The sequence below is a fragment of the Melospiza melodia genome, chromosome 1 (genome assembly GCF_035770615.1).
Source record: "Melospiza melodia melodia isolate bMelMel2 chromosome 1, bMelMel2.pri, whole genome shotgun sequence".
Classification (NCBI taxonomy): domain Eukaryota; kingdom Metazoa; phylum Chordata; class Aves; order Passeriformes; family Passerellidae; genus Melospiza; species Melospiza melodia.
The window spans coordinates 79,352,812-79,378,161 of record NC_086194.1 but is presented as its reverse complement, the minus strand read 5'-3'; the positions used below and the strand labels follow the sequence as shown (position 1 = coordinate 79,378,161).

General features: G+C 38.2%; 1 long non-coding RNA gene across 1 annotated transcript in view; it reads left to right on the top strand.

The window, feature by feature from the left end:
• LOC134429855 (uncharacterized) overlaps positions 1 to 25,350 on the top strand; it is a 35,321-nt gene that overhangs the window by 824 nt on the left and 9,147 nt on the right. The window lies entirely within an intron of this gene.

The following is a 25,350-nucleotide window of genomic DNA, read 5'->3' as shown; positions in this document are numbered from 1 at the left end:
TTCCAGGGAGGAGGATTAAAAAATGTGGAAGAAAGAAGATTGTAATGGAGGATTAATTAATTCAAAATACTAATCATTTTATTTTCAACCCACACAGTTCTGTGGCATGTCACAGGCTACCTAAAATTTGAGAAAGGGTAAAGAGTGATATTTAGCTTTCAGTCAGTATGCATTAAAAATTAAAAAAAAAAAATTCTCCCTTCTTAATATTGAAAATCTACCTTTGCCAGTGAGAGGGAAAGGTGCAAAATGAATATAGGTCTAACTTGCACAAGAAGAAGCTAGGCTATGCTGGATAATTTTTTTTCATTTTCTCTTATAATACTGAAGCTCTTACCAATAAAAAAAATTTAAGTAGTTTGATACAAAACTATGTTAGAAGGAACACATACTTGATCACAGTTTGTTCTCCTTTGAGTAATTTTGTCATTAATACATTTGATGCTTTCTTGACTTTTTTTTTACACATCCCTGGTCTTCCAGTAATCATCTTATTTTCCCACCCTGTTGCTGCTACAATTTACCCAGCAGTGAAAAATGTGCTAAGAAAAACTTGAATTATTCTGCTCCAGTGTTTGACAGAAATAAACATTAGTGTGTCATGAAGAATCAACACTTATCTCTGCAAGGACAATGTATAAATTATTAGATTAAGGAAACAATTTCCAGGTTTTAGGGATATTTTTTAAAATCCTTTTTTGGCCATAATAATGAAACTTTATAATCATTCTAATTGTTCATACATGTGCTACCATTATATATATAAAATCCCATATCTTTTATTAAAGCAACCTTTTGCTACAATTTGTATACTCACAAGGAGTGAGAAGATATTCTGCTCTTAAATGTTTAGAAGTGCTTTTCTAAAAATAATGTTGCTGCTTCAAGTTACAAAATTGGCTAAAACAATGCTTTTATCTGTTTTATGGATCTCTACAAAAATTTTTTAGAAGTCTGTCACACTCTCTTATGTGTAGAATTAGTCCATTGCAGTATCAGTACCTGCCTTGAAACTGACTCAAATTTAGTCATGTTTTTATCATATTTGTTAAACTAAGGCCAAATTCACAAGTGGTTTTTTTCAGTAGTTTATAAAGAAATCGGCTTGGAAATTTTCACTTCCTTTCTACGTAAACTTCAGGAATTTCCAGCTCTTACTGTGCTTCCAGTTTGTTTCTAGTCTATCTGTAAATATATTTAAGTTAGGTACCAATGGTTTTGACTTGTTTTAGAATAATGTTAACTCATCATTAGGGTTTGGAGATAATTGTTCTGAAAAGCAGGGATTATGAAACTGACTTGAAAGTACAAAAGTGATCTGATGAAATTGATTTTCTCAAGTAAGTTTAATTCAAAACCTTGTCTTTTCCCTGGTCCTCCTAGTCCTGCAAGTGGGAAGAGGCTTTGTATTTCTATCTAGCAAGGGTTCACATTTACCCTGCTAAGCAGAGCCCAGTGCCTTGTGAAGACACATGGACTAGCACAAACTCTGCTGCGTTTGTGCTCCAGGAGGTCACAGTCATCCTACCCCAGTTCTCAACAGTGTGGTTTAGTCACAATGGTGTGAAATATATCAACTAGGCATATGTTGGGATGTACCTCCTTCACTCACTCATCATTTTTCCTGCACTATACAATATTTGTTCTGTCTCATTTTCTTGAACATATATGGAAGTATTTTTGAAATAATAATAATAATAATAACACTCCTCAAGCCATGCAGATCTTCAAGTATAATGTTTTTACTTGCCTTTCAGTCCTGCCTTTAGCATGGTTGCAGAAGAAATATGACATTTGAACTTCTAAGGTTAGGTTAGCTGAGTGTTGAATGCATGTAATATAACAAAACTAAAACTGACTGCCTGTAACTTCTTGTATACATTTGGTTTATACAGAGAAAACTGGAAAATTATCTGTATTCAACACTGATTATATGCATGGTATTTACGTAAAAATTTCTGCTTACAGGACTTATTCTTTAAAATGTGAATCTGATTGAAATATCTGTTGATATATCTTGTGCAATTTTTTTTGAAGAGCCATATTTGTCTTTTTTTCCACTCCACTGAAGGATGCTAATCTAATACAGAAAAAATATAATATTCTGTGAAATGTCCACAGGCAAGATTTTTACCAACAGCAAAACAGTTGAAAATGCTATTTTATGTATTCTGTACCTTGTTAGGTCTTTTCTCTGTAACAACATAGTGGACAAAATCCTGATCACAGTGAAGATGATTTAACTTAAGTGGAGGCAAAATTTGCTGCACATATCTAGAATGGTCTATCTATTGCCAAACTATGAACAGTATGAGGAAGCTGCTCAGAAGAATTTGAAAATATCTACGAGAAAGATAAAGATGCTGTATTAGGAACCTCTGATATGGAAAACAGGTTAGGATATGCCTTGGTCTTCTCTTCAGAAGAGTCTGAGTCATTTTTCTTGTGAACAACCAGATGGTGTTTCTCTTTCGCTGCCTATCCTCCATCTCAGCAGAGCAGCAGTTGCCTAAAGTAATAAAAATCGCTAGGTTGGCCATAATTTAAAGGACTGATATTTGAAAAATCAAACAAAGAGTAAAACCAGAAAGCAATTCATGCTGTTATAAAAAAAAAAATATAGGAAGGAGGGAGAGAGAAGAGAAAAGAGTATTTGGTAAAATAATAATGAAGAGTCACCCTTTTCTGCCATGTTGTGCAAAGGCAGAACTGAAATTATTTTATTGGAATTTGCATTTTGACACCTGGAAGGGAAATGATAACTCCTCAAATTTGTTTGAGATCATGTGAATTTGTATATTTCCGTGGCTATGTTTGGACCTCTGCCCTTTGGGTGTGTGCTTTTTGCTGCAGATATACATTTAGCCAATCTGAGAGGGCACCACTAAGGGTAGAGAAAGCTGGTTCCAGGTCACCTGTTTATTTGTCAGTTTGATTAATCCAGGTAATAACCCCAAAGTTTAACATCCTCACCCTTAATTGGGAATATGTACAGTTGCATTTTGAAATCTCTGAACAGAAAACACTGCATTTGATTATCAGGCAGAAAGAAGTTCTACCTTTTGAAAGTAGTGGCAGATCTTCCAAACAATACTTTCCCATACCATTATATACTAAATGAAGCTCTAACAAAGGTTCTTTGTGCTTTGAGAAAAATCCGTTTGAAGCTTGTAATATTTTTGAAGGTTAGTGGGTTGTTCTTTTCCATTTTCTTGTTCTTTTACTGCTGCCTCAGAGCCAGAGTTCTGAGGGTTTTGTTCTCATCTGGTCATTAAGCTACAGTGTGAGACCTGTCCCACTGAGCTCACACAATACAGGTCAAACTGCTTCTGATGTAAGACATACAGCAAACTTGTAACACCATTTCTGATGGATGAAATTACAGATTAACTTTGGGAGAACTACCATTTCACTTCTACCTTTAGAACAAAGTCAAAATCCTCTGGGTGATGACAAAGAATGAATGACAGTTTATGTGTGCACAACCTTTCTTTAGCAGTAACGTGGAGTTTCTATTTCAAATTATTTGTATCTCTAGGTCCTCTGTTTTAAGGTGCTTCTTTTCTCTTAGGGCTTGGCCAATGTTGATAAAATATAAGAATTTATATTGGCCTTTGAATTGTTAACTGACTCAAGCAATAGCTTAGCAACGGAGATAACAGAGGAGGTTATCTCTAGCATTTTGTTCTTATCACACTATTTTGTGTGCTGCCAGAAGTGCTATGAAAGGCTTCAGAAAAACTAATTTCGTGGCCAATGGTGCACAGGGACTAAAACATTTTTACAGTTACTACTAAACAAACTGGCTTGCAGTGACTTGTGGTGCTGTGCAGTAGCATTCCTGTTGTGATTGAGGATAACTTGATTTAAGAATGAAATAAACTGATGCAGCTATAACACTATGGGTGTGATGAGAACAGAAAGGCTTGTTGATGTTTGCACTAAACCATAAAGCTGCAGACATAATTTTCTCACAAACTGGGTTAGTGGCTCTTCATGCTTTAAATGAAACCCTGCAATGTACGTGTGTGTGTGTGTGTGTGCCAATATACATCTCAGTATAGGTGTGTGGACTTCAGGCAAAGAATAATGCAAATGATTGTCCATTTTAAAGTGCTTCTTTTGCTGCTCTTCTTTGTGTTTTGTATATTGGGGGGGGGGGGTTGTATGTTTTTGTTTGGTTAGTTTTTTGGGTTTGGGGCTTTTTGGGGTTTTTTTGGTTTTTTTTTTTTTTGTTTGTTTTTTTTTTTTTTTTTGTTTTTGTTTTTTTTTTTTTTTGTTTTTTTTTTTTTTAAGAAATTAGATATGTCTATAATTTCATAGAATTCTAGAATGCTAGAAAGGCTTGGCTTGGAAAAGACCTTAAAAATAATCTCATTCCAAACCGCTTGCCATGGGCAGAGACACCTCCTACTAGACCAGGTTGCTCAGAGCTCCACCTAATCTGGCCTTGAATGCTTGCTAGGGATGGGGGACCCACATCTTCTCTGAGCAACCTGTTCCAGTGCCTCACCATCTCCACAGTACAGAATCTAATCCTACTTGCTTTCACTTTGAAGCCATTCCCCCTTTTCCATCAGTCCCTGGCCTTGTAAAAAGTCTCTCTCCACCTTTCTTGCAGGCTCCCTTTAGGTACCAGAAAGCCCCAGTGAGGTGTCCCTGTAGCCTTCTTCAGGCTGGACAATCTGAACTCTCTCAGCCTTTCCTTGTAGGAGGGGTGCTCCATCCCTCTGGTCATCTTAGTGGCCTCCTCTGGATTCACCCCAACAGCTCCATGTCCTTCCCATGCTCAGGAAGGGAAAATGGTATCTTACGTATTCTGGATGATGAGAGAGGGGTAGAGGTGTATTTCATTAATGCTTTATTGATTGATGGAAAAATATAGGCATACTTTCTTTTTTATGGCTTACAGATAAATCAAAGAAACACATTCTGTTTTCTAATTAAAAGCTCACAAGTTTGGGGTTTTTTTTGACCCCTATGCCTAGGAGGTAGGCATTAGTATCTCAGTAAACTTGGGTTGTGTTTTGTAGAGTATTAGCTGTGAATCCTCCTTAAAAAATAAACACCACCTTCACTTATTTAAAATTGTTTTGCACTGTTACACAATCAAGCAATATCTAGTGCACTAAAAAACCCTACAACTTGTAGCAGTTGTGAAAAAATAAATGATTGCGTTTAGCTGGAGATTAATTTCATTTACAGTATCCAGTAATGAAGGATAATTTGCGACACCTCTTTTTTTCTGAATGATGTGATGGGTTGTAGTTTGCTGCTAAAGTTTTCCTAGGATAATTCTTAGAGGAAGACAGCACAACAATGTGCTTGCAGAATAGTAAGTAAGCATATTACAAGCAAAGTAGAGTTTGATTAACACTACCCTAGAATGAAAGCTTTTTTCTTTATTCCTCTGTAGAAGTGGGTTGGCACTTCTGTAGTCAGACTGTAGCACTGATTAAATTGACTGTTCTATCCATTTATAAAGTGAAGAAAAGGAAGGGAATAGTAATAACACAAGCCTCCTAGTGTTGGACCTTTTTACAGCTCGTAGTACTTAATTATTTTCTGTTTACTTCAGGTACTTCTGGATGCCCAGCTGCTTTGGTCTTTGCAAATTGCCAAGCAGCCTCAGTTACTGCCCTTGGCTGGTACTACTGGTACTCTGAATATCTGAAAATTAACAAGAACTAGTGCAGTTTCTCAACTATATTTCAGTTTATGCTTTGCAGCTCCAATTTAGAAACTCTATCAGTGTTCTGGTAAATATAACAGGTTTTTTCCTCATGTTGCCATATTTAATGTTTTCTAGCCCTGCAAATTTTATCATTTAGTGTCTCTTATTCTTATCTCTATTTGCTACTCCTGTTGTTTGGCACATGTGGAATGTGTTATGAAGATTATTTACAAAAAGGGATCTGTTAATTGGACTCTGGTGATGGTTGTTTGATTGACCAATTAGGTCAAAGCTGGGTCATGATTCTGATAAAGGTCACAGGTTTCTCTTTAGTATGATATAGTTTAGTATAGAATAGTATGCAATGTAATATAGTGTAGCTTAATGAAGCAATTGTTCAGCCTTCTGAATCATGGAGTCAGAGCATGTTATTTCCTTGGCTGGGGACACCCTGCATCGATATTCTATCAGTAGACTAGAGCCCCTAAAATCATAATGAAAAAACCAAGAAAGGTTGTTGTGTCCATCAAAGGCATTTACTCATTTTTGGGCTGTGACATGTCATAAATTAGTTGTCTGTACAAATAGTGTATTTATTACTATACTGGGACCGCTCCTCACTCAAAAAATAATACTACTATGGTGCTTTCTATGTAAAAATATTTTCCACCTAGAAATGCAATCTCATAGCCTGAAACAGAAAGCTGAGGGAAATCAATGTGCCATTAGGAGTGTTGTAGGAAATCAGGCTGAAGTCAAATGTTTCTTGAAAATTTCTTATGTTTAAAGATTGAGCCAGTTCCAAATAAAAGATCAATGTCAGCTGTACCAAAATTTCAGAAATGTCATTGCTTTCTTTCCCAGTTTCTCTCCAAGTTCTCAGCTTATTCACTCAGTAATATTTATATGTAGGCTTGCTGAATTTTATTAAAAATGTCTTATGAGATGAAACTGAAGTTCTTCAGCTCTGAGCTTTATTAAGCTAAGAACAAGCCTGCACTACAAGTGAATTTTTTGCTTTCAATTAAACTTGCCAGCAAGGTCCTGAAGGGCTAGAACCATGCACAGGGTTGTAGTCAGTGGCACAAAGTCCAGCTGGAGGCATGCTGCTAGTGGTGCACTCCAGGGATCAATACTGGGTCTAGTCCTGCTTAGTATCTCCATTAAAGGTCTGGATGCTGGGACAGAGAGAAGCTCAGCAGTGTTGCAGATGATACATAGCTCTGAGGAGTGGGTTATGTACTAGACAGATGTGCTGCAAATCAGATGGATCTTGGCAGGCAGGGGAACTGGGCAGAGAGGAACCTCGTGAGGTTCCTCATGAGGGGAGATGCTAAATCCTGCAAACTGGGAAGGAATGACCCCATGCACCAGTACGTGCTGGAAGCCCACTGAATGTAAAACAGCTCTGCAGAGAGGGACACTGGCATCCTTGGTCTACAAGTTGCCCATAAACCAGCAATCACCCTCACATCTAAATCAGCCATCCGTGTTCTGGGCTGCACAAAACATCTTTGTCAGTACTGGGGAAACATCTGGAATGCCATGTCCAGTTCTGGTCTCCCCACGTACAAGTGAGATGTGGACTTCCAGGAGCAATCCTAGCACAGGCTGACAAGGATGGTGAGGGGATAGGAACACCTCTCATATAAGAGGTTGGAATAGATGGGACTCTTTGGTCTGGAGAAGTCTCCTCAGTGTGTGCAAATATCTGACAGGAGGGAGGTAAGAAGAGGGACCCTGATTCTTCCCACCCTACTGGCAGGACAAGAGAAAATGGGCACAAATTAAAATATGTTTTATCACTTGCTTGGGTTTTATACTTCCTGTAGGGCTGAACCATGTACCCACTTCCCCAGGGCTGGTCTGGCTGCCACAGAATGCTTTTCTCTCCACTAATCACCTCAAGGCATATAACCCAATGACCCACCCATGTGTCCACACAAAGAATATCTTTTAGTGCCCTTTGTGCTAAGCTTTTTTTTTTTTTTTACAATAATTGGCAATCATTATTTATATACTCCCTGAGATAATTATTCTTTTGGTCATCTCCTCTGATCCTTCTTCTGTTGCCAGAGAGTTTGAGTCAGTTAAAGTGGTTGAAGGTCAGAGAAGCTAAACAGCAAGGAAGAATAGTTGGTCACTGAGTAAAATGTCAAGGCTTGAAGACAGATAAGATAATTTTCATTAATATTCAAGTTAAGTAAAATGCTTCAACCTGCAGATATGTATATTGAAAGCTGCAGCTGCAGACTGTCATATATTGCTCACCTTTCTTGTGTCATTTTGCTACCTTACTACCAGATTTCTTTTGCCATATTCTGAGTAATTTACTCTTCTCTGTAGTTTATTTTACACTTTTATCCTAATTTATTAACTTCTAAGATGTCTTAATGAGCTCTGTATTTTTATGGTCTTGAATAATCCAAATTGGGAAAAGTATTTTATTTGAAAATATGCAACAAATGTATTTTAGTCACGGGACCTGGAGATGTTTGAAACTAACTAAGCACTGCTAATATTTTCCCCAAATGTGTAGATTCACTGGCTGAATATTGGATTACATAAGTTGATATCAATTTCCATTTTATAGCAAACAGAATCAAATTAATTTAATTTGTTCAATCCCTGATCTAAGAACATGAAGAAAGAAGTTTCAGTTTAGACAGTGCTTATTTTTTTAAGGAAGTGGGGTGGTAGTGAGGTGTAGGTTGTGGTGAGAGAGTAAGAAGAAGATATAAATTAAATTATTTAACATGAGATTTAGATATGTCTCACACACTTGTATGAAAACTCAGTAGAAAGCAAGACTTCTTTTTTACATTTCTAAATTAAATCAGAACTTTTTGTAGTAAAGTGTTCAGTTGAGGACATGAAGAAAACAAACCATGAAACCGTAAAGGTATGATTTTTTAACTATAAGAATTTGTTTTCCAAGTTTAAATTAATAATATTAAATTATCTTTTTAAACCTAATTATTATGATCTTTCACCATGTTTTGAGGATTTCATGTCATCAGTTCAAGATTATTTTGTCATTAAATAATAATTTTAAAAATCCCCTGTCATTTTGCACTTCCTTCTAGAAATCAGTTTTAGAGCTCCTTACTGCTGATACATCCTAATTTTGTTGATTTTGAGATACAGGAGCATTGGAGTCTCTTTAAGGCTTCTTTGCTCAACTGCTACCTAAATCTGGGACTGGTATGACAAATTTTCAGGAAAATCTCCAGCTGCAGTATGGCAAAACACTAAAACTCAACACTCAAACTTGGTAGGAAATGTCAAGATGTAAGCTAAGAATTCTATATAAATACGTGGCTAAAACAGCCCATACATGTGTATTTTAAAATATAATTTTAAAATTAAAAACTCTATACAAGAAAATATGTTAACAAAATATTCTTTTTCAACTTATTAGTGTTTCATTAATCTACATTAATTAGAAGAAGGAGAATTTTTGAAATTTCAAACTGAAAAGGAATGGGGTTTAGGGCATTTTTTTTTACTGGGAAGAAGAAAAAGCAAGATCTTAGATTAACTGTAAATTGACCTTGGTATGTTATTTGATGCAAACAAAAAATATTTACTTTTCAGTTAGATAACATCAAGGTTTGATGTTGATATTTAAATAGAAATGTAAATTTAAAGCAAAGTTCCAGTTGTATGAATTGATCTGGTACTCTCTTTTCCATTAAATAGAATGAATGAATTTTCACTCTTAAAAGTAAATATACTCCTTTGCATGTCTTCAATTTTCTGTTTTCCAAAGATTTAACTTCGTTAAAACCTGAAGGCAAAGATAGGCAAAATATTGCTTTTTTTGATAGGGATGGTAGAATTTTTTTGTAAGTTGTGATTTTTTTAATTTCCAGAGTCTAGCACTCTGTTTTTGTAAATACAGTTTACAGTGGGCTTGAGGAAGAAAATAACTATTTTCAACACTTGACAAAATTATGAAGCTCAGCTTTTTTTTTGCTCTCAACTATGTGCTACAGGAAAACCTTACATGGCATAGAGAAATAACAAATCTGTATTTTCTTTCCTTAAACTGATGCAGCATTTTGAAATGAAACTAGTAGGAAACATGTGCATGATCTCATTATAACTTTGTGATCATTGCACAAAACAATAACACAATGAATATTTTTAATAAGACCAGAAACCTTAATTGCTTTAAGGTTTTATTTCTGTTGCTATAGTGATTCTGAGAAAACTCTAATGCAACAACTGAATCAACTTCCTGACATGGAAGCAATCCAAAAATCAGAACAAAGGCCTTCTACAGACTGGACGTGATGTCCTGGATTGTTATTATTCAGCATACATGTCTTAGTAAACTAGCAGCCTGACCTAGTCTTAGTCCTAGAATGCTGCAGCTTCTTGTCTAGGGGAGAGAGAGCAGGTAAATGTACTCTGGAGGGAAAGTGTCCAGATCTTGCATTGAAACTTATATTTACAACAGATTTAGTGGGCAACTGGTTTTGACAAAAGGGCAATACACTCTTCTTCAACAGTTTAATCTTAAAGAAAAATGCAGTGTACCTCTCTGAATATCTTCTTTTAATGAACATTACTGACCATATTTCCATTCTTTCTCTCTTCTGGTCTTTGGGGATGTCCTTTGGCTGCTGCTGAGAGAACAGGTGAGTGGCACAGGAATACAACATGGCAAGGAAAGGGTAAGGAAAAGCAAGTTGTTGCCAGCTGTCCTAGTATCCTTGTCCCCCAAAGAGCAGCAAGAAAACTGAGCCAAGCATCCCAGGTCTTAGCCACATGTTTGCCCCATATTGCACCATATCCTTTTGCTTTTTATGGGAGCAATTTAGATCCATTCTGCTCATCCTTAGAACAGCTGCCTTCAATCTCACCTGGGCCATTGAGAAATCTCCAGCCAGTTTGGAGGCAATTTAATGAGGACACAGCAATAGAATTGAAATAATGGATAGGCAGTTTTTATGTTACTGGTTCTCTGGTAAACTGAGAATTATTTTATTTTTATGAGAGACATACCCATACTTTGGTGAAAAGAACAGATTTGCTTTTCAAAAGGTTAGGTGTTGTCTGAAAAATAATTTCTAGAGGTTTACAGTTACAAAGAAAAACTGCAGACAAAATGTCTAGTCATTTTCTGTGTTAAAAAAACAGGTTTGAAACTGTCAAACTGTATTCATATCTTCAATTAAATGCCCTCAGTAAAGGGTAAGAGAAACATGGAAAATCACCTGGGTATTAACAGAAGTATTAGAAAGGTGTTGAATCCATCTTCAACTTGAACTTGAAGCTGAACATATCAGTCACAAAATTAAGTGACATAAGTCTGCTGGGGCTTTTTTGCTCCTGTACCTACAGTACCAAGATGGTTTGACACAGGCATAAATATTCTTCTTGGCTGCCTTGATGCTGAACACTGGCCTTGTGGGTGGCAATGCTTAGAAAGATGCTTGTTCCAGTAACTGCAGTGCAGGAGGAAGAGGGCAAAATGTGAAAGCATTCTTGCGTCCTGGCAAAAGAGAATGGGCACAAAATTCAAAATTTAGATTAAGTTTCATATTATCCTTACTAGAAAAAAATAGTAGCAGCACTGCAGGGGAGATAATGTGTATTTCATGGTGTTACAGAAAAGATTTAGACAATCCTTGAGTTCAGGACAGCCTGGAAACACCTTTTTAGCCTATGCAAGAGATTTCAGTGGGCCTCTCAGCCTAAAGGAATCACTTCATTCCACAGAAAGTGAAAGGCATTGATAAACTCTGGCAATCAACTTAACTACAGCGGTATTTTCCAAAACACTGTTCTTAGATCTGTTGTGACTGTTTCATGACAAAGGTATTCCAACAAAACAAACTCTTTCTAATCTCAGAAGATCCATTTTTGTTTGTTAGTTCTTTATTTTCCTCCTGGTTACTGGCAAGTGTTTGACATTTCCTTTGTTAAATTGAAGGAATGTTTCACAATTTTTTTTCAGAAAGAGAAATTGTATTATATCAATTTTTTCCTACCTTGCCTAGTCCAAGACATACCAAATTGAACAATTGCTTTAAAATGAGAAGTAAACGACCACAAAGAAGGTTTCCATGTAAAGAGTGGCAAAACACTGAGCTCTCTGCTTTCATGTCAGCATTTAAAAATACATATTTTAAATCTGTGGAACTATAATAGGTTCTGCATATTCTTCCTACAAAGCAACAAGTGAACTTTCTTCTTTCCAGATCTTTGATTCAAGATTAAAATCTTATTGTGGGAAAAAGTCTTCATTCTGGGACCCACATAAAGTTTTGTAAATGCCCTTTCAATCTAGACCATGTTATTTTAACTTTGAAGCTGCAGCAAGTGCTTGCATAGGTATTTTGTTGTAGTGCAAACAGAATTCTGAGAGGAAAATGTTCTTTTTGTAGTCTGCAATCTGGTTCAGTGTTGTTCTGTTCACCTATAAATTCCATGTGGCTTGTAGGGAGTGGGGCATTGTTCCCCCAGGAGAATACAAATGTCTGTGTAAAGAGGTGGCCAAACTTGTTTTTTGTCACATGCGTGTCTGCAAAAGATAAGAACTGTTTTGGCTGTCTCTAATTTTGCCTGAAGGGTGTTGAGATACACTGTGGATGTGCTCATGCACACTCACCTAAACTGAGTGTATTTTGGCCCACACTGAACTGAAAGTGCACTTTGATGATTGATGTTCCTAATAAGTAAGTAATTTGAGCAGGTACAAATGCACTTTAAAATTAGTGCACTTCATTAATTAACAAGTTGAATAGTAAGAAGGCTGGCTAGGGAGGAATTTGTCCACTTACCTGAGCCTTGATTTGGGCTGCTACAGCCTGTTTTGCTGTAGATCAGGAACTACATGCTTTGCTGGTTTTCAGTTCACAGTCTTGAGCATAAATTAAGAGTTAATCAGAGTAAGTGTAAACTACTTTAGAAGAGTGTTTGTCAAAGCACTGAGACTTGCAATTACAAAATTATAATGGAGCCATCAGGCACCTTTGAGAGTATCTTGTAGTTCAGTCTGCCCTTTTTCCTGCTACTTGTTATACTCCACATATGTATGGTGATGGAACCAAGGGGAGCAATTTTCTATGTTATGAGGATACATACTGGGTTTCTCTGCTAGACTTTAGGTACCAGAACAGCCATTTTAGCCTCTCCTGAGTCTCATTAAAACCTCATGCTAAACAGAGAGAGAGATCATGCAGCCATAGAAGCTTTGTTGCCTTTGTAAGTGACAGTCTTTCCATGATGAAAAATTGGTGGCACCAGAAGTAGACATTTCTGTTTGCTTTTTCTTAACAAGGGACCCATGTGTGATCTGTTCCAGTATCTATAACTTGGGAAGTAACTGCTGTGGGAATGACGGAATAGATTTGCGCATCTTTCTCTCATGTTAATGGTTGTTGTCAGCAGCCAGACCACCACAGAATGGATAGCACAGTTTGCTGTGTTAAATATGCCTAAAATATGGGGAGCTGTTAGTGGTCAGTGTGTGAGGAGTACATTTACTGCTCATGTAAGGAGTACAGCTTGGAGTGCAGCTGCAGCTGGAGCTGCAAGTGGGGCTCTGGGTGTGGGAGCCCAAGCCCCAGGCAAGAGGCAATGACCTGCCCAGGGACCTATGGCCCAGCCAGGGTGCTGGACACTCAGAGACACTTCAGGAACTGATGACTCCAGACTTCCCATGCTTAGACTGTGAGGGTGTAAAAGCCCAGGGGTTCCTTTGTTCAGGGTCCCTCCCTGGAGGCACTCAGCTTGAACTGGTATTTTGTTATTGCTCCAAGATTTAATTATTTGAAGGACCTGGACATCAGAGACTCTGCTAAGGGAAACCTGGGGTTGAGCCCATAAGGAATCCTGATTTGACTGGGAGTATGGGAGGTGTAACTGCAAAGGGGCCTTGGTCCCAGCTTTGGTGATGCCAGAGTGGCTCCTGGATGGTGAGACAGGGAAGTCTCTTTAACAATTGTCCTCCTTTGAGCATCCAGCTGTTGACTGAAATTATCTTACAGCATTAAAAGTTTTAGTGGGTTCTGCAACACTTTACCTGTCATCAGTCACTTTTGCCACATACATGGGCAAATATGCTGTCTGAGTGGAATGGGGTGGAGCAAGTGGATATTTCAGTGAGAAAGATCTGGAGGTATCAAACTAAGAGTAAGGTAGTAACAGGTTACTTTGCAGGGTCTTTACATTTAATTCCTTGATGTTCTACTGCCTTTCCAAAACTGATAAGATCAGCAAGTCCTAATTAACTCAGTTAAATGCTATTTTGAGGAACAAACAGTGCAGAAGTCACTCGCAGATTTTGTGCTATTGAAGTGCACAGAATTTGTCAGCAGGTTACACACTGCTTTGAGTATTCTCAGTTCAAGCCACTTTGATTGGATAAGGGCCTGGAGTTTAATTATATGGATGTCTTTTTATATATTTGCACCATTAATTATGTAATTAAGATCATGTAACAGCCATAGGAATGTAAGCAAGAACTATATTTTCTGTGTTGCCCTGCTTTTTGTAGCCTTTGTATCTGCTTTGACAGGGCTTTCTGCCAAGCTCTAAGTGGTTGGAATATTCACTGAGCTGAAAACTGCTGTCAATGTTTGTTTAAATATGTAAGTATTTGTTATAAACACCTGTGATGATTGGTTAACTGTAGCACTTCATGCAGGACCTGCTAAGGACACAGTTTACACTGGAAAGAACTTTAAAAAACTAACAACAACAACAACAGGACAAACATGTAACTTCATTTTCTAATGTATTTTCCTTAAATTACTTTTATAGAAATTACTAATGTGTTTGTTTTCAACATCTAGAATGAAATTTTATTTGATAATTTTTTTCATGCATTCTTTTTTTTTTGTTTCCTTCCCCCCCTATCCCTCTTCCCCCTTATATACTGTGTGAGTCAGATCTGTTAGTGCAAGGCGTGGATTTCTGGCAGTATCTCAAATCAATACATCATGGAATCACATGTTTGTTGTTCAACTGATAGCACTCATGTTTTCTATGACCCAATAAATAAATGAACACCTTTAAAGAATTTTGGTGAAAAATTCTGGTTTTATAGGCTATTTTTTAGTAGCTTGTTCACAGACTTCTTGTCACAGTATTCCCATGCTTCAGAAATATTGCCTGAAAACTAGATAAAAGCAGAACAGCTTGTAAAGAAACATGGAAGCACTGAAGTGTAGATTTTATCATTCCAGAATGAGTTTAAACCACGGCCACCCAACAACCAGCTGAATTAAGGTGTGTTCAGCAGTTTGAAGCTATGTGTCATATAGATGTCAAAACATCTTTGCGTGGCAACTGTTAGAGGTTGTTTTTTCTTTATAAGGAAAGGCACCTGGCAAGTGCAGTACTGAACAATTTAATTGACAAAGCCCTTAAAGAAGACAGATAAATCTGAAAATGAAGATGTGTTATTTTCAGTTGTGACATTTATTAATACTTGTTTTAATAGAGACTCGTCAAGTTTTTTTATAAATAGTTCTCATAGCCTTCAGATGTAACCCATAATCAGAGCAGTAATGAGGCGCCCTGACATCTTTCTTGGCATTGTTCTTAAAAGTAGCTTTCGTCCTGTACCCTCTGGGACCATATGCAGTTTTAATGTGCATAGAAGGAAGAATTATTTATCAAGAGCATGAAGTAAAATTTGCAAGCCAACAAATTTTTTCACAAATTTTTCAAGGGAGACGTGAAAACAAACAAATAATTGCTTGCAGTTTTGTTGGATTTTTTAATGAACTGTTTATTGGTGCATTGTATCGTGACCTATTTAGCTCGTAGTATGTTTCTACATAGCTGCCCTTTACTGGTTCAGTAGAAATGCTAATTTTCTCTTGTATATGCACATACTGGCTCTCATGAAATGCTGCTGGGGATATTAGTCTTCCAAGAGATCAGTTTGACAGTCTTTTCAACTGAGTGGTTGGGGTTTTCTACTGAGCAGTGTCTGTAACTGGACTGCTGCGGAATGTATGCAAAGATCATGTCAATTTCTCTATAATAATGAATAAAGAGTCCAGCTTAGCGTCTGCTCCTGCTTTGTGTATTCCTGATACAAATAAATGAGGAATTATTTAAAAGGCATTGTAAAAGCACTAGCCTCTCTTCTGCACCAGCCCCTGATGGCTTACCCTTCACTTACTCAATTGTTTGGGTTATGTTTACTAGTCATTATTGACCTCTTTGTTAACATAGCTACTGTTGACATCACTCCCTATCCAAGAGAGATAAGGCCTTGTGTTCTGTTGCATCATTACAGGACAGCTGTCCAAGGGCAAATTGTTCATCTATATTTGAAATATTTGTCTTTTGGGCTTTGTAATGAGATTTGTTTACATAGGGGGGAGGAGAAAAATCCTTCTAAATGAATGCAGTAGTCTTGGTATAAAACCCCACAATAATTCAGTGAAATAGCAAGGAGAATGTGTTTTCCAGATGCTGTTTGTAGATCCCTGTTGCTAGGATGCTTGATATCACAGAGTATAACCCTGTCCCATGGTTACGCTCTGCCTATCTTTGCTTTTCTTGACAACAAGGTTAAAGACTTTACCCTCATTACTTATCTGATTAGAACCAGCTCAGAAAATTAATGCTCAAAGAAAAGAAATCTTATGAAGCTCATGTAATCATCAGGATGTTGGATTTCATTAATGAACTGCTAAACCCATGAATGACTCATTGGAGAGGTAGACATGAAAACCTGCCTTGCTTGCATTGATTTTATTGACTTTAATTAGGGGAAACAGGTCCTTCAGTGTGATAACTTGCTGCTGTAAGAACAATGTCTTTGCAGAAAAGGGAAGCTTTTGCTCTTTAGAACAAGGCTGGTTGTTTGTGTCTTGCATTAAAAGCATGAGCCATTTAACCAAGTAGTCACTGGGCACCTGGATGATACATCTCATTGCCCTTATGTATGCTACTAGGTTGTAGAAGACTGCTCCTTCTCAGTTCACTCAATCATCTCCTTGGTACTGATTAACCAGTGTCAAAATGTTTAATAAGAGCTGCAGAAAGTAAGAAAGCAAGAGTTTTTCCTGCAAAAATCCTGATGCTTTTTGCTCTAAACAAATAAAACAACAAAAAGGAAGAAAGTAACGCACTAACATCTGTGTCCAGAAGAAAAGAAAGCAGAGGTTGGAGAAAATATCACAAGTTTATTCACAAGTTACCAAAATACTCCTTTGGGCTTCTCGTTTTCTCTACTTGGTAATTATGTCCCATTGTCTTCAATGGTAAACGTTGTTTACAATTCATGAGCTGAATCAATCCTTCCCTGACCTCATAAGTCCAGCTGTTGGCTGTATTCTAAGCTATGTGGCTGCCTAGTTGCATCTGACATGTTATTCTTTCTTTTTCTATCACCAGTCAGGACCAGAACAGCTCAAAGGGCCTTAAACTCCTGAAGAAATCCCACTGCTGATAGTCTGGCCTGTAAATCCCCTGCTTGTTATTTATAATCCCTCAGTGCAGTGACATGCATAGTACTTGAAACTTTGAAGCAACAAGACTGGGGCTGTTATAAAGCTGAGAAATACACATGCAATCAGTCTTTTTAGGATGGGAGTTTTTGATTAAACATACTTTAATAAGTCTCCCAAGTTTTCATTGCATTGATGCCCTGCCATAAAGAATGTTCATCAATAAATTACCTTCCTTTGAAAGATGTTGTCTTAAAAGGAGATTTTCAAAAACATCCAGTTACCTTGCTATGGCTCCTCTGTTCTGGGAGCACACTGGTCCCAAATTAATTATTTGTGACAATACAATCTCAGGGTTATTCTTGTGTTTTGACATGAGTAGTAAATGTTCTAGAAATGGCTTTTAAGAATGATTTATTTATTATGCCTCTTTGGCTGTACTTTTTCTTTTTTCTGCTTATGTCCAAGCATGGGGACAGGAATGAAAAACTAAGATGCAGCTGTCATCTGCTGGTCACCTTCCAAGAAGTGACTCTCTTCACTTCAGTTAGGATGGTTTATCACCTGCATACAATCACTTTAAAGGATAGATAGTATCAGAGCGTTATTAAGTTTGTAGTTGTGCATCCACCATACTGGGCACATTTTGGTTAGAGGGCACCATTGATCCTTTTGATTTTCCATTTGTTTGGGCAACTAAAACCTATTTGAAGGGATGAATAACAGGCTACAGTCATAATGTGACCTACATATGAATGACCAAACAGCATGACCCCAATTGCAGTGGGGACTTGAAAGAAAAACCATTTGATGGCTAAGTCCAACTTCCACCATTATCAGTGATTTACCAATCTCCTGTTTTAGATAAACATAAAATGCCTGTAAATGAGCTTCACACATTCTCTTAGCTGTATGCATGCAATTTAAAATTTAAGTGACCAGCAGTCGTGGGCTTTGAAAAAATATTCCTCTGAAAAAGTAGAGTTGAAAGAACAACCATCAAATAGTAAGCAGTTCTGCAAGACGGTAACTGAAGTTTTCAGTTCCTATAATTGCCTTAAAATCCTTTAATGCTTTAAAATGGTCCAGTTGCTTAAAACCAATCCTGTGTCAAATCATATGGTAACAGAGGAGTTAAATTACCAAATTAAATTCCAAGAGTTCCTATCTGTACAGAAGTGGCTAAAAATAGCCAACATTACCAGTTCTTAGTCTTATCAGGAATTGTTTGTCAAACTAAACAAGCAAGCTTGTTCTGATATTTTTCCTGACATCCAGCACAAAAATGATAAAGCAGGATCTGCGTAATTAATCTTAGAACAAGCTCACAGCTCTGAAAGAGCAAGACATCTTTCTTCAAATGATATCTAAAACTTTAGCTATCCATATTTTAAAGGGGAAGAAGTGGGTCCTATCACACACCAATATTTATCCAACTAAACAAGGTGAGAACTTGTACCAGATTGAAAAGTGAACATATCATATTATTTTTGCAAATTTCTTGTGGTGAAATTCCAGCAACCCTGCAAATGGTAATTTACTTTCTTTTCTCCTACCCTCCACACCTGCTAACTTTTTTTTCCCAAGATTTTCCAGACACACTCAAGGGCTCTCTAGGACTAGTTGGAAAGACTTCCATAAAAACATTCTTGTCGACGGAAGGGAACCAGGACATCATTTTGATCATCACAGGCTCAATTTTATTGATCAGTACGGCGGGTTAAATACAGTTAATAATGAGCTTCATACATATTGCAAAAGTTGAGCTCAGGATTGGTCAGCTTGCATATCAGCACCTACGCCTACTTCTACATTCCTATGGTTCTACTTTTGATACTTTCTACATATTCTTAGGATGTATTCAGGACTAATCTCAACTCCCTATCCTCATGTTGCAGCAAGGTCGCTGCTGACTCTTCCTTTTAGCTTGCTGACTGCTGACTTTTCTCCTTCAGTTTAACCAGTGGCATTATATTAGTGTGGCCTTTCTCAGCTAACCAATTATTAATAATGCTCTCCACATTTCCCCCGTTTTCTTCTTGTGCAAGGAGATTAGTTTGCCATGTTTTTGCTATTGTACGGCTGACCATGTTTTGGATACAGTTAAAGATACAAGGCAAAATAAGCAAAAACAGTAAAATTACACCCAGCAGTCCTATAGCATAGATCACAAGGTTCCTCAGCCACAGTCCGAGTCCCAGGCCTTTAAGCCATTCGTCAATTCCTAAACCGTCTTCTTCCTTAAGTTTGTGAAGTCCCTGTTGTAATTCTTTTATCTTAGTGTGAATGGACACTGAATGATCAGACAGATTCATGCAACACATTCCCTTGAACTCTTCACATCCATGCCCTTGTGCTAAGAGCAAAAAATCTACAGCAGCTCTATTTTGCAAAACAGCATGGTTAACACTTTGCACATCTGCAGTTAACATGTCTAGAATTTGTGATGTCTTGTTCAGCTCATCCCTTGCCCAGCATCCTAATTGTTTTGCTAAATTCATGGCTTTATTGGCAGATCCTCCTGGTAAGATAGTTGAAACCACTACCTGTTTGAATGTGCCCTAAAACCGTGGATCTCCTATCTTGCTGCAGTCTAAGTCATGTATGCTACGTTTTCTCCTGTTTGAATTTTGACTCAGCTGCATTAGCAAGGACACATTAGGATGAAACAATGACAATTTTCCCAAAAAACAGGGTCCACCCTGTGGTTTAGCTGGTATACCATTCCATGCCCGCATTCTCCACCATTTGTCGACGGAAGGGAACCAGGACATCATTTTGATCATCACAGGCTCAATTTTATTGATCAGTACGGCGGGTTAAATACAGTTAATAATGAGCTTCATACATATTGCAAAAGTTGAGCTCAGGATTGGTCAGCTTGCATATCAGCACCTACGCCTACTTCTACATTCCTATGGTTCTACTTTTGATACTTTCTACATATTCTTAGGATGTATTCAGGACTAATCTCAACTCCCTATCCTCATGTTGCAGCAAGGTCGCTGCTGACTCTTCCTTTTAGCTTGCTGACTGCTGACTTTTCTCCTTCAGTTTAACCAGTGGCATTATATCAGTGTGGCCTTTCTCAGCTAACCAATTATTAATAATGCTCTCCACACATTCTTATAATAATGCCCACTGATAAAGAGTTGTTCTATAAAGAACTGTATAAATCATGTACAAGAGTCTAAAGCCCTCAAGTGGGTTTAACGGAAGAGATATTGTTGTGGTAAAGCACACTCTATTTTTTTTTCCATGTGACATATTTCTTCACTTCCCAGCTCCACTTTTTACTTAAAATTTTTGTTCATATTACCTTTGACAAAATTATTATGATTTGGGCCCCACTGTGTGTTCTTTGTTTCTAGAAATGACAGAAAAACTTTGTTGAGCTCTGTCAACCCCCTTCAAGTCAATGTGTGAAAGAAAAATCCTGCCTTCTCTTCGCAGTCAGTGTTGTCTCTGTGGGTTTAATGGGTGGTTTTTTATGAGTTTTGTGGGGAAGTAATAAGCATGGGTTTGTATGTTTATTTTATTACTGAACATTAGTATGCTGAGGACATGATGAAGCAGATGATATTCTCTGCTTTGTTGCCTTTGGGAAGGACTCAGACTGTCACAGACTGGCAGCCAAACAGTTTGTTGGAACAGCAGCTTTAGAGAATGACATAATGTGCTTTCAAATCACTTCTGAGTTGTGTCCAAGGAAAAAAAAAACCCAAAGGATTGACCACAAAGAGAGGATTTACCTGCTGTCAGGTTGCTGAGGGTCTCTGACCTACATATAAGTGGGATCATGGCTTTTTCTTTCCAGTAGTACAAAAACATCTAAAGAGGGGATTCCATTTCCAATTTAAAGTGCACTTTGTCACTAGTTCTAGAACATGCTCCATAACCCTGTCTGTTCTCACCTAAAACTTCATTTTTCTCTATTTTTAAGCTTAGTCTTGTGAATATTTTTAGTGTGAGAGAGCAACTGAGAAACTCCACGAGAAATTACATAATTCCTCTGCAAATAATGCAGCAACTATTAACAATATGTCTGTAGAATAATTTCTTGTGACTTTTAAAGAGAAACAGTTGTGGAAATCAAGCTCCTGTGAGAAATGCTGAGGTGATGCTTTGTATTTCTCAGATTCTGCTGTAAAACATCTTTCAACTTCATTGCTAAGATTCTACTACATCATAGGTTTTTATTAGCCTAATTATGCTAAATAATTAGCATAATTAGCTAAATAGCTAAATATACCAGGAGTTGAACTCCATGACCCTTCTGTGTCCCTTTCAACTCAGCATATTCTGTGATATAGTTTCCTAGGAGAAAGTAGCATAGATTTTTCTAATGGCAGATAATACAGCACTGGGAGGAAGTGTTTTCAAGAACAGAGCTTTTAGCCATTCTGTGTTCTCACATGAAGCTAAAAAGATCTTCTAAAAGTGCTAATTTCCATGCCATTTTTCAGTCTCATTTCAGGCCAGGATTTCTAATACTCTATTGCCTTGGTGTGCTGATTGCAGCTTTGCTTTCCCTCCAAAATTCAGTTTAGAGCTCTGATACTCCTTTGTACCCTAATGTATTCCCATTTGATCCAAAGGAGTGAACTGTTTGGAGGTGATGCGGAAGCTGACCAGTATATTGGGAATGAAATTCAGCATAAATTAAATGAGAGAACGAATTTGGGATTACATCTCAGGCAGAATCCATCCTCTTGTAAATGCAGCTTTCCCTTGTTGCTGTCGAGGGGGTTTTATGCATTTAAAAGAGAAGTAAATTTGAAATGGCTTGAGATATTTATATTTCTTATTCAAGCAGATCTGTGTAGGAAGGGTGGCTGGTATCATTCAATAACTGCCTGGGATTTCCAATGTATTCCTGTTCACTAGAATGGCCAGGCATGCTTCTGGCCAGCAGAGAATGGTGTAGCTGTTATTGCTGTATTTTGGTCCATGACTTGAAACTGGTTTGTTTTTTCCTAATTGTGACACTCCCACATGTATAGCACAGTTATATCTATTCTCTTTTCCTATCTCCATGGCTGAAGGTATGTGCTACTTTTTTATTATATCCTGTTATGTCTAAATTGGCAAATTTCAGTGGAGGACCAATAAATGTGGTATATAATTGTATATATTCTATGTATGAGCTGTAGCAGCCAGAGAGCTGGGACTAGACAGCTGCGAGCTGTGGCAGCCTGAGAGCTGGAACAGAAGATAGGACAGCTGAGAGCTGGCAGCCTGAGAGCTGGAACAGAAGAAAAGACAGCTGCGAGCTGTGGCAGCCTGGGAGCTGGGACAGATATACATATTGTAATTGTAAAGTAAGTAAAAGTAAAGGGGGAAATGTAGGGGGCTGAGTGAATGTGTATCTGGGGGCCTGAGTTAACTTATGTATTGTAAATATATGTATGGCAGTTAAAGATCTATTGTATTAGTGACCCTGCCCTGATTCTGGTTATTGTAAATGGGCTGCAGCTGTGATGTCCTTGATTGGGCAGCAGCTGTAGCCCATGGAGGTAGCTGAGATAAAAGGGGGCGGGGTGGTCAGGGAGAGCCGGGGAGAGGAGCCCTGACTGAGAAGCAACAACACCACTGCTGTGAAGATCTGCCGTGAGAAGACCATCGAGAGAAGGTATGAGACTCAGGAAATATAATTATGCAACAATAGAAATACAACATCTGGTGACCCCGACGTGATTAAGAACATGCAGCCAAGGAAAGAAGGTGTGGAATCCCCCGGACAGCTGCGAGCTGTGGCAGCCTGAGAGCTGGGACTATAGAAGTAAAGATAGCTGTGAGCTGTGGCAGCCTGAGAGCTGGGACAGATATGTGTGTGGCAGCCTGAGAGCTGGGACAGATATGTGTATGGCAGCCTGAGAGTTGGGACAGATATGTGTATTGTAGTTGTAGGGTTGCTAGAAGTAAAAGGAAAAAAAAAAAAAAAGAAAAAAAAAAAAAAAAAAAAAAAAAGAAAAAAAAAAAAAAAAGAAAAAAAAAAAAAAAAGAGAAAAAAAAAAAAAAAAAAGGAGGATATGTATATATTCTATGTATGAGCTGTGGCAGCCTGAGAGCTGGGACAAAAATGTCTGTGGTAATTGTAAAATTGGTAAAAGAAAAGGGGGAAATGTGGGGGCCTGAGTTAACTTATGTATTGTAAGTATATGTATGGCAGTGAAAGATCTTTGTATTGTATTAGTGACCCTGCCCTGATTCTAGTTATTGTAAATGGGCTGCAGCTGTGATGTCCTTGATTGGGCAGCAGCTGTAGCCCATGGAGGTAGCTGAGATAAAAGGGGGCGGGGTGGTCAGGGAGAGCCGGGGAGAGGAGCCCTGACTGAGAAGCAACAACACCACTGCTGTGAAGATCTGCCGTGAGAAGACCATCGAGAGAAGGTATGAGACTCAGGAAATATAATTATGCAACAACATGAATACAACATCTGGTGACCCCGACGTGATTAAGAACATGCAGCCAAGGAAAGAAGGTGTGGAATCCCCCGGACAGCTGCGAGCTGTGGCAGCCTGAGAGCTGGGACTATAGAAGTAAAGATAGCTGTGAGCTGTGGCAGCCTGAGAGCTGGGACAGATATGTGTGTGGCAGCCTGAGAGCTGGGACAGATATGTGTATGGCAGCCTGAGAGTTGGGACAGATATGTGTATTGTAGTTGTAGGGTTGCTAGAAGTAAAAGGAAAAAAAAAAAAAAGAAAAAAAAAAAAAAAAAAAAAAAAAAGAAAAAAAAAAAAAAAAAAAAAAAAAGAAGGAAAAAAAAAAAGAAAAAAAAGAAAAAAGAGAAAAAAAAAAAGAAAAAAAGGAGGATATGTATATATTCTATGTATGAGCTGTAGCAGCCAGAGAGCTGGGACTAGACAGCTGCGAGCTGTGGCAGCCTGAGAGCTGGAACAGAAGATAGGACAGCTGAGAGCTGGCAGCCTGAGAGCTGGAACAGAAGAAAAGACAGCTGCGAGCTGTGGCAGCCTGGGAGCTGGGACAGATATACATATTGTAATTGTAAAGTAAGTAAAAGTAAAGGGGGAAATGTAGGGGGCTGAGTGAATGTGTATCTGGGGGCCTGAGTTAACTTATGTATTGTAAATATATGTATGGCAGTTAAAGATCTATTGTATTAGTGACCCTGCCCTGATTCTGGTTATTGTAAATGGGCTGCAGCTGTGATGTCCTTGATTGGGCAGCAGCTGTAGCCCATGGAGGTAGCTGAGATAAAAGGGGGCGGGGTGGTCAGGGAGAGCCGGGGAGAGGAGCCCTGACTGAGAAGCAACAACACCACTGCTGTGAAGATCTGCCGTGAGAAGACCATCGAGAGAAGGTATGAGACTCAGGAAATATAATTATGCAACAACATGAATACAACATATAATGTAAGAAAAACTCTGTGTGCAACCATACAGAATGAGATGGTGATTTTTATTTTAAAGCTCATCTCACTTAGCTCACTCACTTATATTTAACACATTCTGTCAGAAGAGCCAAGCTGTGTATATTCAAGTGGTGTGGCCAGGGTTACTTCTGGCAAAATATCCTGGTTTCTGCTGAGATATAGTTAATTCTTTTCCTAGTAGCTGGTACAGTGCTGTGTTTTGAATTCAGTGTGAGACTGATGTTGATAACACACTGATGGATCAGTCATTGCTCAGTAGTGCTTACCGTGAACCAAGAACTTTTCAGGTTCCTGTGCTCTGCCAGTGAGGAGCTGCACAAGGACCTGGGAGGGAGCACGGCCAGGACAGCTGACCCAAACTGGGCAAAGGGTTATTCCAAACCATAGAATGTCATGTGCAGTGTTTAAACTGGGGGAGTTGGCTGGGAGGGGCAGATCACAGCTGGGAAATGGGCTGGGCATCAGTCAGTGGGTGGAGAGGAATGGCACCGTGCATCACTTGTTTCTCTTGTTTCTTCTCTCTGTTTTGGTTACCTCACTTTTCATTATTATTATTAATTACTATTACACTGAAATTTATTTTGATTAATAAACTGTTCTTATCCCATGGGTTTCATAATTTTTTAATTCTCCTCCCCATCATGGTGTGGGAGTGAGGGGAAGGGGAGTGAGTGATTGGCTGCTTGGTGCTCAGTTGCCAGCTGGGATTAAACCACAACATAGCAGAACAAGGGGCACTGCTTACTAAATCCTCAGCATACATTCTGTGTGGTCCTGGATTATTCTTTATCAGTAACTATATCCTGGTTCTCCTGAACATACTTTTTGTACCTTTCTAAGTTCACAGTGATTG